An 11211-nucleotide genomic window follows, 5' to 3' on the forward strand; every position below is an offset into this window, starting at 1 on the left:
AGCAAGGAGTCCCTGCTCCAGACCAGGCCCCCCAGCCTAGGGTTCCAGTGCCAGAAAGATAAGTCCCCATAACTTCTGGTTGCAGAAAAACCCCAGCAGGGATTGAGTTGATGGAAGAAACTACTGGATTCCCAAGCAGTTCTTTTTTTTTTTTAAGTTATGTATATTTTTGTTCTTTAGTATCTTTTTTAAAAGATTTTATTTATTTTTAGAGAGGGGAAGGAAGGGAGAAAGAGAGAGAGAAACATCAGTGTGTGCTTGCCTCTCATGTGGCCCCCACTGGGGATCTGGCCCGCACCCCAGGCATGTGCCTTGACTGGGAATCGAACCTGCGATGCTTTGGTTCACAGCCCATGCTCAATCCACCAAGCAGTTCTTTTTAAGGAACCTGCACACAGACTTACTCAGAATCACTCCCTCTGAGCTCCAGCACTGGGGTGGCAGCTTGAAAGGCACCAGTGGCATGCAGGGAAGAACTGAAGTGTCTGGCATCAAGGTGAGAGCTGGGGGGCCATTTTCTCTTGGACAGAAAGGTGGGCAGAGGCCATTGTCCCTTTCTGAGCCCTCCCCCAACACAGCCACAGAGTTGGCAGACGCCATATCTGAGACTCTATCAACCTGGCTCACACTGTTTGCCCTGCTCTGGAGTTCCCATAAGACTGGCAGCTGATTTCTCAAAGGAAACTTTGCAGACTAGAAGGGATTGGCAAGAAAAATTCAAATTCATGAAAAGCAGTGACCTATAGCCAAGATTGCATGAGGGATGGGGGGGTGGGTAGAGGGGGCAAAGGGGGGGAAATTGGGACAACTGTACTAGCACAATCAATAAAATGTAATTAAAATAAAGTCATATTAAAATGTAACTGACTGTTTTTGAAAAGATTTTATTTATTTACCTTTAGTAAGGGAAAGGAGGAAGAGAGGGGAACATCAATGTGTGGTTGCTTCTCATGCACTCCCTACTGGGGACCCGGCCCATAACTCAGGCATGTGCCCTGACTGGGAATCAAACTGGTGACCCCTTGGTTTGCAGTCTGGTGCTCAGTCCACTGAGCCACACCAGCCAGAGTGTAATTGACTGTTTAAAGCAAAAATGATAATAACATATTATGGGTTTTAAAATGAAATTTATGATAAAAATAATGCCATAAAAGAGGAAGGTAGAAAATGGAAATAAACTATTGTTAGGCCTTTCACAGTGTATGAAGTAACATGCTATTATTTAAAGGCAGAAAATAATAAGTTAAAAATTTTGTGTTCTAAATTTAAAGCAATCCTGCCCCCCCTCATTTTTTTTTAAATGGAGAGGAGGCACTTGTAAGCCAAAAATGGAGAGAAAATGGAATTATAAAAAATTGTCCAAGGGTTTCTTGCTTTTGCAAGAAAAGAAGAAAAATGAAACAAAGAGCAAGTGGAACAAATAAAAAGTAAACAGCAACATAGTAGGTTTAAACCCACATCTATGAATAATTGCACTAAATTTAAGTGATGTCAACACCTCAAGTAAAAGTCAATTTGTCATACTGGGTAATAAAGCAAGACCCAACTATATGCTATATGCAAGAGACCCTCTTTATATATAAAGACACAGATAGAATAAAAAGCAAAGTACAAAAAATATACACCAAACAAATTCTAGTCAAAGTAAAGCTGTAGACATTATGTTAATATCAGAGAAAACAGAGACTGGAACTACAAATATTACCAGAGATAAGGAAAATATTTTACATTAATAAATGGATCAATACATGAAGCAAAAAGTGATAGAAGTGAAAGGATAACTACACAAAGCCACAAAGATGGCTGGCAATTTAAACACTCCATTTTAAGTACACTGCAATAAGTGAAGACTTCCTGAATGGTAGAGGGAGAACCTGTGTAATCTGCTCCTTCGTGAAACCCGTGAAAATGCTGGCAAAGTTGTCAAAGTCAGCTTTTTCCCAACTCTGGAAATTAAGGAAACACTTGCAACAATCTAAGGGTTTATCCAAGAAAAACTGCCAAACATTCTTAAAAAGTGTGGATTGGTGAAATGTTAATTTTGCTAAAATCCTTGGGCAAAAATGTGTGAATTACACGCAGCAAAGTATGGTACATATCTATCAACAATTGAATCTAAAAACCAAACTAAACAAACAAGATCAGAGACAGACTCATGGATACTCAGAGCATTTTGTTGGTTGCCAGATGGGAGGCGGGTGTGGGGGAATGGTTGAAGAGATAAGGTGATTAAGAAGCACAAATAGGCAGTTACAGAATAGCCACAGGGATGTAAAATACTGTATAGGAAAGGGAGTAGTAGCCAAAGAACTTAACACACATGACCCATGGATGTGAACAATGGTGTGGGGATTGCCTGAGGGAGTAGGGGGTGCTGGGTGGGGAGGAGGGCAAAGGGGGGAAATCAGGACAACTCTAATAGCAAAACCAATTAAAAATAATTAAAAAAAAAAACAGAAAAAGAAGATGGGAAATACTAATAAAAATAAAGAATAGATAAAAAGTAGAACTTAAGTGGTTTCACTGAACTATATACTATGTAATATAGATAGGTAGGTGTGTAGATACAGATAGACGTACAGCTATAGGTGCAGCATGGTGATGAATGTGTTAATTAGTTAGATGGGAGGAATCCTTTCACAATGTATACATCTACCAAAGCATCATGATGTACACTTTAAATATCTTACAATTTTATTGTCAATTATACCTCAATAAGGCTGAAAAAGTAGAAAACAATTTACACCATTCTGTTTCTGGGGACCTGGCAAATGTATTTATATAGTCACTATTATCTTCCTTTTCTAAATGTATTATTATAATTATTGAGTTTCATTAAGAAAACCAATAAGAATATTGATTACTCTAATCCTTTACTAAGTGCTTACTCACCTGTCATTTATATACTGTTCCAGTGTCTGTTTTCTGTCATTCATAGACAGGTGAGTTTAGTTTATGTTTCTGATCATTTCATTTAATTTTGACAATTTCAGGATTATTTACATATTTAAATTGATGAATAGTTTTGAGTGAGTTTACTTGTAAGGTGCAGTTTGTGCCTTTGCTCATTTATTTCCATTTGGTCATCCATTTGTACCATCACCATTTATTGTTAACTAAAGACTAAAAGACAGCCCTGGCTATTGTAGCTCAGTGGATTGAGTGCGGGCTGCAAACCAGAGGGTCGCTGGTTTGATTCCCAGTCAGGACACATGCCTGGGTTATGGGCCAGGTCCCTAGTGGGGGCCACGTGAGAGGCAACCACACATTGTTTCTCTCTCTCTTTCTCCCTCCCTTCTCCTCTCTCTAAAAATAAATAAATAAAATCTTTAAAAAAATAAAGACTAAAAGACTAAAGTCTGAAAGACTATGACCAAAGTAAAGTTGTCTGTATCTGCATAGGCCTATTTGTGGACTCTCTATTCTGTAAAATATGATGCTTCCTTGATTATTGGAGCTTTGAAATAAATCTTGAATTGGGAAGTATCAGTTCAACGAGTTGGTCTTCATTAGTATTGTCTAGATTACTTAAAAGTATAAAACCAATATCAATATCTACAAAGTAGCTTACCGAGATTTTTACTGAGATTGTACTTGCTCTTTCCATCAATTTACCAGGAATTGACAGATTAATAATAATGTCCTTTGATCATAAACAAGGAATATAACTCCATTGATATATTTTTTCATGGCTTTCAAGAGTGTTTCATCTTTTTCCCACAGAGATCTGTAAATATTTTGTTGGATTTACATGTAAGAATTTTTTTCTTTTTAGGTTTATTATAAATGGTATTTTTTTCATGTTTCAATATTTGTTACTGGTAATATAGAATCAACTGAATTTTGTATATTGACTTTGAACTTAACTTCATATTACTTCTATAAATTCCCATTTTGGCACAAAGCAATGAACTCCATTTCAGTTTGAAATTCCCAAATCATGGCCTTGAATAATCTGAGTACTGAATTTCACGGATTCACCAAAAAGGGCACAGCCAGCTTTAAACAACTAGGTTTGGGCTTCCTAGCCTGTACTCTCTGGGTCAGCAGGGGGCGCATGAAACTGCCTGTTCTGGCCTCTGTGGTGCGCATGTGTGGTCTGCTAGCAAAGGTCGGTGTCTGGTTCGTGATGTCTCTCGCGAGGACGAGAACTTAGTCTCGTTGGGACAGGAAAATATTTCCTGTCCATGGCCTTGACTGAGGAGGGGGATTTGCCGCAGTTTTCCCAGACGTTTTTCTAAATAGCGGTTATAGAACCTTTCATTTTCTAAAATATTACCACGTGCTTTATGCTTTCTCATATAATGTTTTAACAAGAATCAATTTGCAAGATTATCCATTCACTGAGGGTCTATAAGAATCCAATTCATATCATGTATCTTTTTTTATGCATTCAGGATTGTTTCTCAGGAGAAATGTCAATATAGTTTCATATAGAGGGAAACACATATACAATCGTAAAATTATTATAAAAAATGGGACCAGTCAGTCCTCTGTGGAGTCATATTGTAGCCTGAGGCAAAGGAAAAAAGATTGCACCCCTATATATTTTTCCACTTGTTTGTATTAATTTTTGTACCAGAGACTCAAGGGAGAGGAGCGCTGTGCTTGATACCTTCCCTGTTCCTGAGACTACCGCGACTGTAGCCTTGTGGAGCATTACTCAGAAGTGCAATTTCTATTATGATCTGTGCAAGGCCGTCTTCCTGGGTAGAGTTGTGCAGGTAGTGTAGTGAATATAACATCCCCGTTTTCTCTTCCTCTCTAACAGAATTAGAGGTATAATTTCCATACCATAAAATATACTGGTATCATGTTGTACATTCAGTGAGTTTTGGTAAATTTAGAAGTATGCAGCCATCACTACAATCAAATTTACAAGATTGCCCACTCAAAAGGAAACCTGTTCATTTGTACTTCGCCCCCTGTTCTTCTCCTTCTCCCAGTCAACTACCGATCTATATTCTCTGCTTTAGATTTGAATTTCTGGACATTTCATGAAAAATGGAATCATTCCATGCAAGGTATTTTATACCTCTTTTTTTCAGTTATCAGATTATTCCTAGGTACACAGATATAGTAGCATGTAGCAGTACTTTGCTCCTTTTTTATGGCTGAATAATATTCCATTGTATGGATACCACTTTTGTTTATTCATCAGTTCATGGATATTTGGATTGCTTTCATTTTTGGCAACTATGTAAATTTGAATAATGCTACTATGGACATTCATGTACACACTTTAGTCTGGACCTATTTTTATTTCCTTTGTGTACATAACTAGGTGTGGAAGTGCTGGGTCATAAGGAGACTCTATGTTTAACATTTTGAGAAATAGCTAAGCTGTTTTCCAAAATGGCTGAATCATTTTACAATCCTAACAGCAACATATAATTGTTCTGGTTTCTCCCCATCATCACCAACACTTGTAGTCTCTCTCTCTCTCTTTTTAGAGATTTTATTTATTTAGTTTTAGAGAGAAGGGAAGGGAGGGAGAAAGAAAGGGAGAGAAGCATCAATGTGTGGTTGCCTCTCATGCACTCCCTACTGGGGACCTGGCCTGCAACCCAGGCATGTGCCCTGACTGGGAATTGAACCAGCGACCTTTTGCTTCACAGGCCCATGCTCAATTCACTGAGCTACACCAGCCAGGGCTCTCTCTTTTGTTTTTTATTATACCCTAGTGACTATAAAGTGGTATGTCACTGTGTTTTTAATTTACATTTCCCTAATAAGTAATAATGCTGATCATTTTATATGCTTATTGACTCTTAGTTTTCTTTTCTTCTGTTAGGAAGTATCTTCACCTTCTCTATCCTGTAGGTGTTCAAGTGGTTAGGAATGGAACTTAGAAAACGGTTTTCTTTTTCACAAAGACAAAGAACTCTTCCATCGCTTCTCTCTGTGGCCCCTGACTACCTACAGTTCACATTACAGAAATGCAGGGACCGGAGGAGCCCTAGAACCCTAGAAATGGAGGTGGAGATTGGTTAAGAGTGCGAGTATGGAGAGGACAGAAATCTCATTTCCTTCTCCGTTACTTAACCCAGGCCAGCCCAGACCAGGAAAGCAGCCAAGAACGAAAGGACTGTGCCCCTGCCTTGCCCCCTTCAGGGGCCCTTGGCCATGTGAGATGGGCCAGACTCTACACGAGGAATTGAACGCCTTCAGTGCTCGGTTCAAATATTTGGCATACGCTGGTGCAGGTTTAGGAATGGCAGGACCTGAAGTGCAGCGGGGAGGTGGCAAAGCAGGGACACTGGGCAGGGAATGGTCTGAATTCAAGTCACAGCTTGGCAGCTTGCAGGCTGTGAGATGTCAAGAGAGTTATTAAAACTTGTTTTCCTTCTCTTTGTCATTACTAGGAAGGAGCAAATATTCCGGCTTCTACGTATAGGATTCTTGTAAGAACTTGATAAATACATGTGTGAACAACTTCAAGTAATCCTTGACACACTGTAAGCATTGGTGTTGATGTCTGTTTCTACCATTTTTGTTGTAAGTATTAATCGGTCTCAGATCATCCTATTCCTTGAGCAACTCCCTAGTCTATCTGTGACTGAGATATCATCCCCTCAAAAGAAACTTCATACCATTAGCAGCCACTGGGCGTCCCATCCCCCAGCACCTGGCAACCACTATGCTACCAGGTATCTCTATAGATTTGCTTATAATAGGCGTTTCATGTAAAGGGAACCATACAGTATATGGCCCTTTGTATCTGTATTCTTTTAGCTGCATAGTGTTTTCAAGGTTCATTGATGTAGCATGTATGCGCACTTCATTCATTTTTATCACTAAATTCTACTCTATTGTATGGATATGCTGCAATGTGTGTGTCCAGTCGTCTCTTCATGGTCATGCCAGTTATTTCCACTTTTTGGCTTTTATAAATAATGGCCCTATCAGTAGTTGTGCACAAGGTTTCGTACGTTTATGTTTTAACTTCTCTTTGGTCCACAGCTAGGTGCAATTGCTGTGCCACATGGTAACTATGTCTAATGCTGTGAGGAACTGCCAGGCTTTGTTCCAAAATGTCTTTAATATTTATATTCCCACCAGCAATGTTTTCTCAACAACCTTGCAAAGAGTTGTTATTGTTTTTTATTTTAAACTTTAACTGTTTTATAGGATGTCAGGTGATATCTCATTGTGATTTGGGTTTCCATCCCCTTACTGACTAATGATATTGAGCATCTTTTTCTGTAGTTATTAGCCATTTGTTTATCCTCTCTGGAGAAATAACTATCCAGATCCTTTTTCCAATTAAAAGACTTGGATTGCCTTTTTATTAGGTTGCACAAATTATTGATATATTCTGAATAATGAGTTCTTCTCAAATAAGTATATGATTTGCCGGCATTTTGTCCCATTCTGTGGGTTGTCTTTTCACTTCTTTAACAGTGTCCTTAGAAGCACAAAATATTTCTCTTTAATGAAGTCTAAATGAGATATTTTTTCTCTGGTTGCTTGTGCTTTAGGTATAGGTGAGAAATCTTTGGTTAAGGCAGAGTCACACAGATTTACTAGCAGCATTTTGATACAATGAGTCAATTCCTCTTCTGGTCACAGTTTAGTCCCTTGGCCTCTAAGGCTCTGTTTTTTTCCTAGTTTTTGCTTAAGTCACTGTCTGTTTCTTCACAGTCTCTTTTGATGGATTCTCTCTTCCCTGTTGTCTTAATGTTGGCATGACTTTGGGTTCAGCTGTGGGACCCACTCCTTTTGTTTCTATCCACACTCACACCTTGAGTGCACACTTCCAGTCTCATGGCTTTAAGTACCGTCTGTATGCTAATAACACCACGTTTCATATTTCCAGCTTACACTTTCCTCCTGAACTCCAAAGGACACAATTGCCTACTCAGGATATTTATTGGCTTGTGTAACAGTTATATTAAATTGAACTGATCCCTAACCAGCCTCAGTCTCCTTGAACTGGAGACTTCCCGTTTCAGTTAATGGACATCCTAATCATTCGTAACATCTATAGGCACTGTTTTACATATAATTTAACTGGTAAGTCAACTAATGGCAGTACTTTGCAGTGCAAAACCCGCCGTGCATCCCCTATGGGACTCAGATTAAAAGCCAGTCACTGCAACTGCAATGGCTTATAAGACCCTCTATTTACTAGCCTCCCTTTATTTTGCTCAACTTCATCCCTACAGGCTCTCCTCAGATCTCTGACTGCAGCCACACTGGCCTCTCTGATGTTCCCAGAACTGACCAGCTACTCTCCTCAGGTATTTGCATAGGATGTTCCTTAGGCTCACTCCTATATAGCCTAGCTCATGTGATCCCTCTGCTACACCCTTCATATGTTACAGGCATTTGCTCAAAATCACCTTCACATTGAGACTATAGGGGCGGACATATTGTTTTCTCTCTCTCCTTGTGAGTGTTTGGTTGAGACCTCTGTAATCAAACACAGATTAACAAGATAAAATAAACAGAAGTATATTAACATGTATACGTCCTGTATATATGGCAGAGACCCAGGGAGAGTAACTCTCTGAGACACTTAGAATACCATCCTAATAGGGAAAGGGGTGGGAGATATAGGTCTCTTAGGGGATAGCAAATGGCCTTTAAGGAAGATGAATGGATCTGTAGAAGAATGGATGGGAGGTATGAATTTTGGTGACAAAGTTTGTCTGGGTGTAGTGTTGCCTTCTGGTCTCTTTCTCTGTGATAAGAATCAATCTCCTGTGATTGATCAAACTCCCTGGGATGGGATTTATGACAATTGAGTTTCTTTTGGAGGCAGATAAGGGCAGTTCAGAGAAAGCCTCTCCCTAACTTTGTTATTTTTCAAAAGCCTCCAGCTGAACGGAATCAAAATACCAAAGTGACATATTTTGAAGTGGCATATTCTGCTACCCTTCAAGAACTTCCTTGATCACTTTATTTAATTTTGCAACTGGTCCCCACACCGGAACTCCAGATGCCCTTTCACCTGGAAGTGTATTTGCCCCCTTGACCTGTGTCTTTATCAGGTTCCAATGGTACATAATTTACTTATGTCAGTGCCCGCTCCTCCCACCTAGAATGCAGGTTCTGTGAAGACAAGTATTCTTGGTTCTTTTGTTTAGCGATGGCATGTAATTGGTGCCAATAAATATTTTTTGCCAAATGGCAGTGTATAGCTGTCATAACTAAAACAATTAAATATTTGGTTCAAGAAGTGACTGAAGTGTCAATATAGCAAAATTGAAAACTCAAATGTTACGAGACCCAATTTTATATTAGCAAAAAAAATTAAAGTTAAAAATTTTATCTTCCCAGAATTTACCCAAATAAATTCCACATGGGCTAAAGAGGTAAAGTATAAAATATGAACCATATAAAAATATGAACAATAAAATCCCATTGATCCAGAGAGGGACATATACTATCTTTTAAAAAAAAATTAAAGATTTAATTTATTTATTTTTGGACAGAGGGGAAGGAAAGGAGAAAGAGAGGGAGAGAAACATCAGTGTGTGGTTGCCTCTCACGTGCCCCCTACTGGGGACCTGGCCCACAACCCAGCATGTGCCCTGACTGGGAATTGAACCAGCGACCCTTCAGTTCACAGGCTGGCACTCAACCACTGAGCCACACTAGCCATGGCCTATCTTTTGTTAAGGAAGGAACACAAGTTGCAGAAACATGTTCTTATAGAATGATGTCATACTTGCACAAGACAAAACAAGGCAGAAATGGAATAAAGCCTCACATGTGTACATATATGAATTAGTGGGTTGTTATATCAGCAAGGAAACAGTGTGGACCAGTAAGTATGGAGTTTTTGGTAATGGTTGAGGCTGGGTATATTTTGACTGAGTAAGAATGTTTTTCTGTATATAGTTGTGCACTGTTTCAAATATTAGAATAAGCAAGTAGAGTCTTTGAATTAAAATTTTACACAGATTTTTAAAATGAAGGCAAGCTTGGCTCCTGCCACATTAAACAAATTAGTCTTTAAGTCTTGAGCTTCCCAATCTGTAAAAAGGGGTAATTCCTTGTCTTATGCCTGGTAATGACAATTACGATAGTGACAATTATTAACACTTACTGAGCTCTCACTGACATTTCCAGCACTGCACTGAGAGCTTTTATGTGATTCTACTCATTTAATCTGCATAATAAAACTCATGACAGGTGATATTATTATTACTTCTGCTTTAGTGATCTGTCAAGAGGATTAAACCAGCCAACACACATGAAAATACTGCTATAAACTGAACACAACTTGGAAATGAAGTAAACAAAGGAAAATATTTTACTGATACGGTTTTTATCTTGATTACCCATGGAAGTTATAATATTTTGGAAGTATCCAAGTAAATAAAATGGGTTGCTAAAATTATTTCAACCTGTTTTTTGTTTGTATTTTTTTTAATGTGGCTAGTAGTAAATTTAAAATCACATACGTGGCTCTACATACATTTTTATTCGATGGTGCCACTTTCAACCAAATTATTTCTAGTGAGTTTGGATTTCATGTAGCTACTAGGGCATTCCTTGACCAGTGGCACCTCAGTCCTAAAGCATATTTGCCCAGTGCTCTTCTCAGAACGTAGTTGAAACAACCTGGAGTAAAAGGAATGGTTGGGGTGGCAAGATGGTAAACAGGGTGGAAACCCAAAAGCAAGGAGATTTAAAAATTTCTTTCATTTCAGAATTTATAGATAGCATTCATTAATTGTGATGATCCAACTTATTTCTCATGAGAACAAAGTGGGCCAACCAATGATAGAATAGATTTGTGAATTGTGAACTGGCAGAAAAAGATGAGGGACGGGCCCTGGCTGGTGTGGCTCAGTGGACTGAGTGCCGACCAGCGAACCAAAAGGTCGCTGGTTCGATTCCCAGTCAGGGCATATGCCTGGGTTGCAGGCCAGGTCCCCAGTAGGGGGCACATGAGAGGCAACCACACATTGATGTTTCTCTCTCTTTCTTCCTTCCTCCCCCTCTCTCTAAAAATAAATAATGAAAATCTTAAAAACACTGGATGAGGGATAGTTACAGCATTGTTTCTAGGTTTAACTAAATACTTAACTAAGCAATTTACACACATGCTTACTAAGATTCTGCATCCCATACCATGAGCACCACAGATAAGATGCTTAGAGGCTCCACCTCACTCCCAAACAGACTAGTGACATGCTGGTTAAAAGAGTTGTCATTAAACCCAGTATATATGTATACAAGTGTATCTGTGTGTGT

This window comes from Phyllostomus hastatus, unplaced genomic scaffold (assembly GCF_019186645.2).
Source record: "Phyllostomus hastatus isolate PE091 unplaced genomic scaffold, TTU_PhHast_1.1 phas_contig_30, whole genome shotgun sequence".
In the NCBI taxonomy this organism is placed as follows: domain Eukaryota; kingdom Metazoa; phylum Chordata; class Mammalia; order Chiroptera; family Phyllostomidae; genus Phyllostomus; species Phyllostomus hastatus.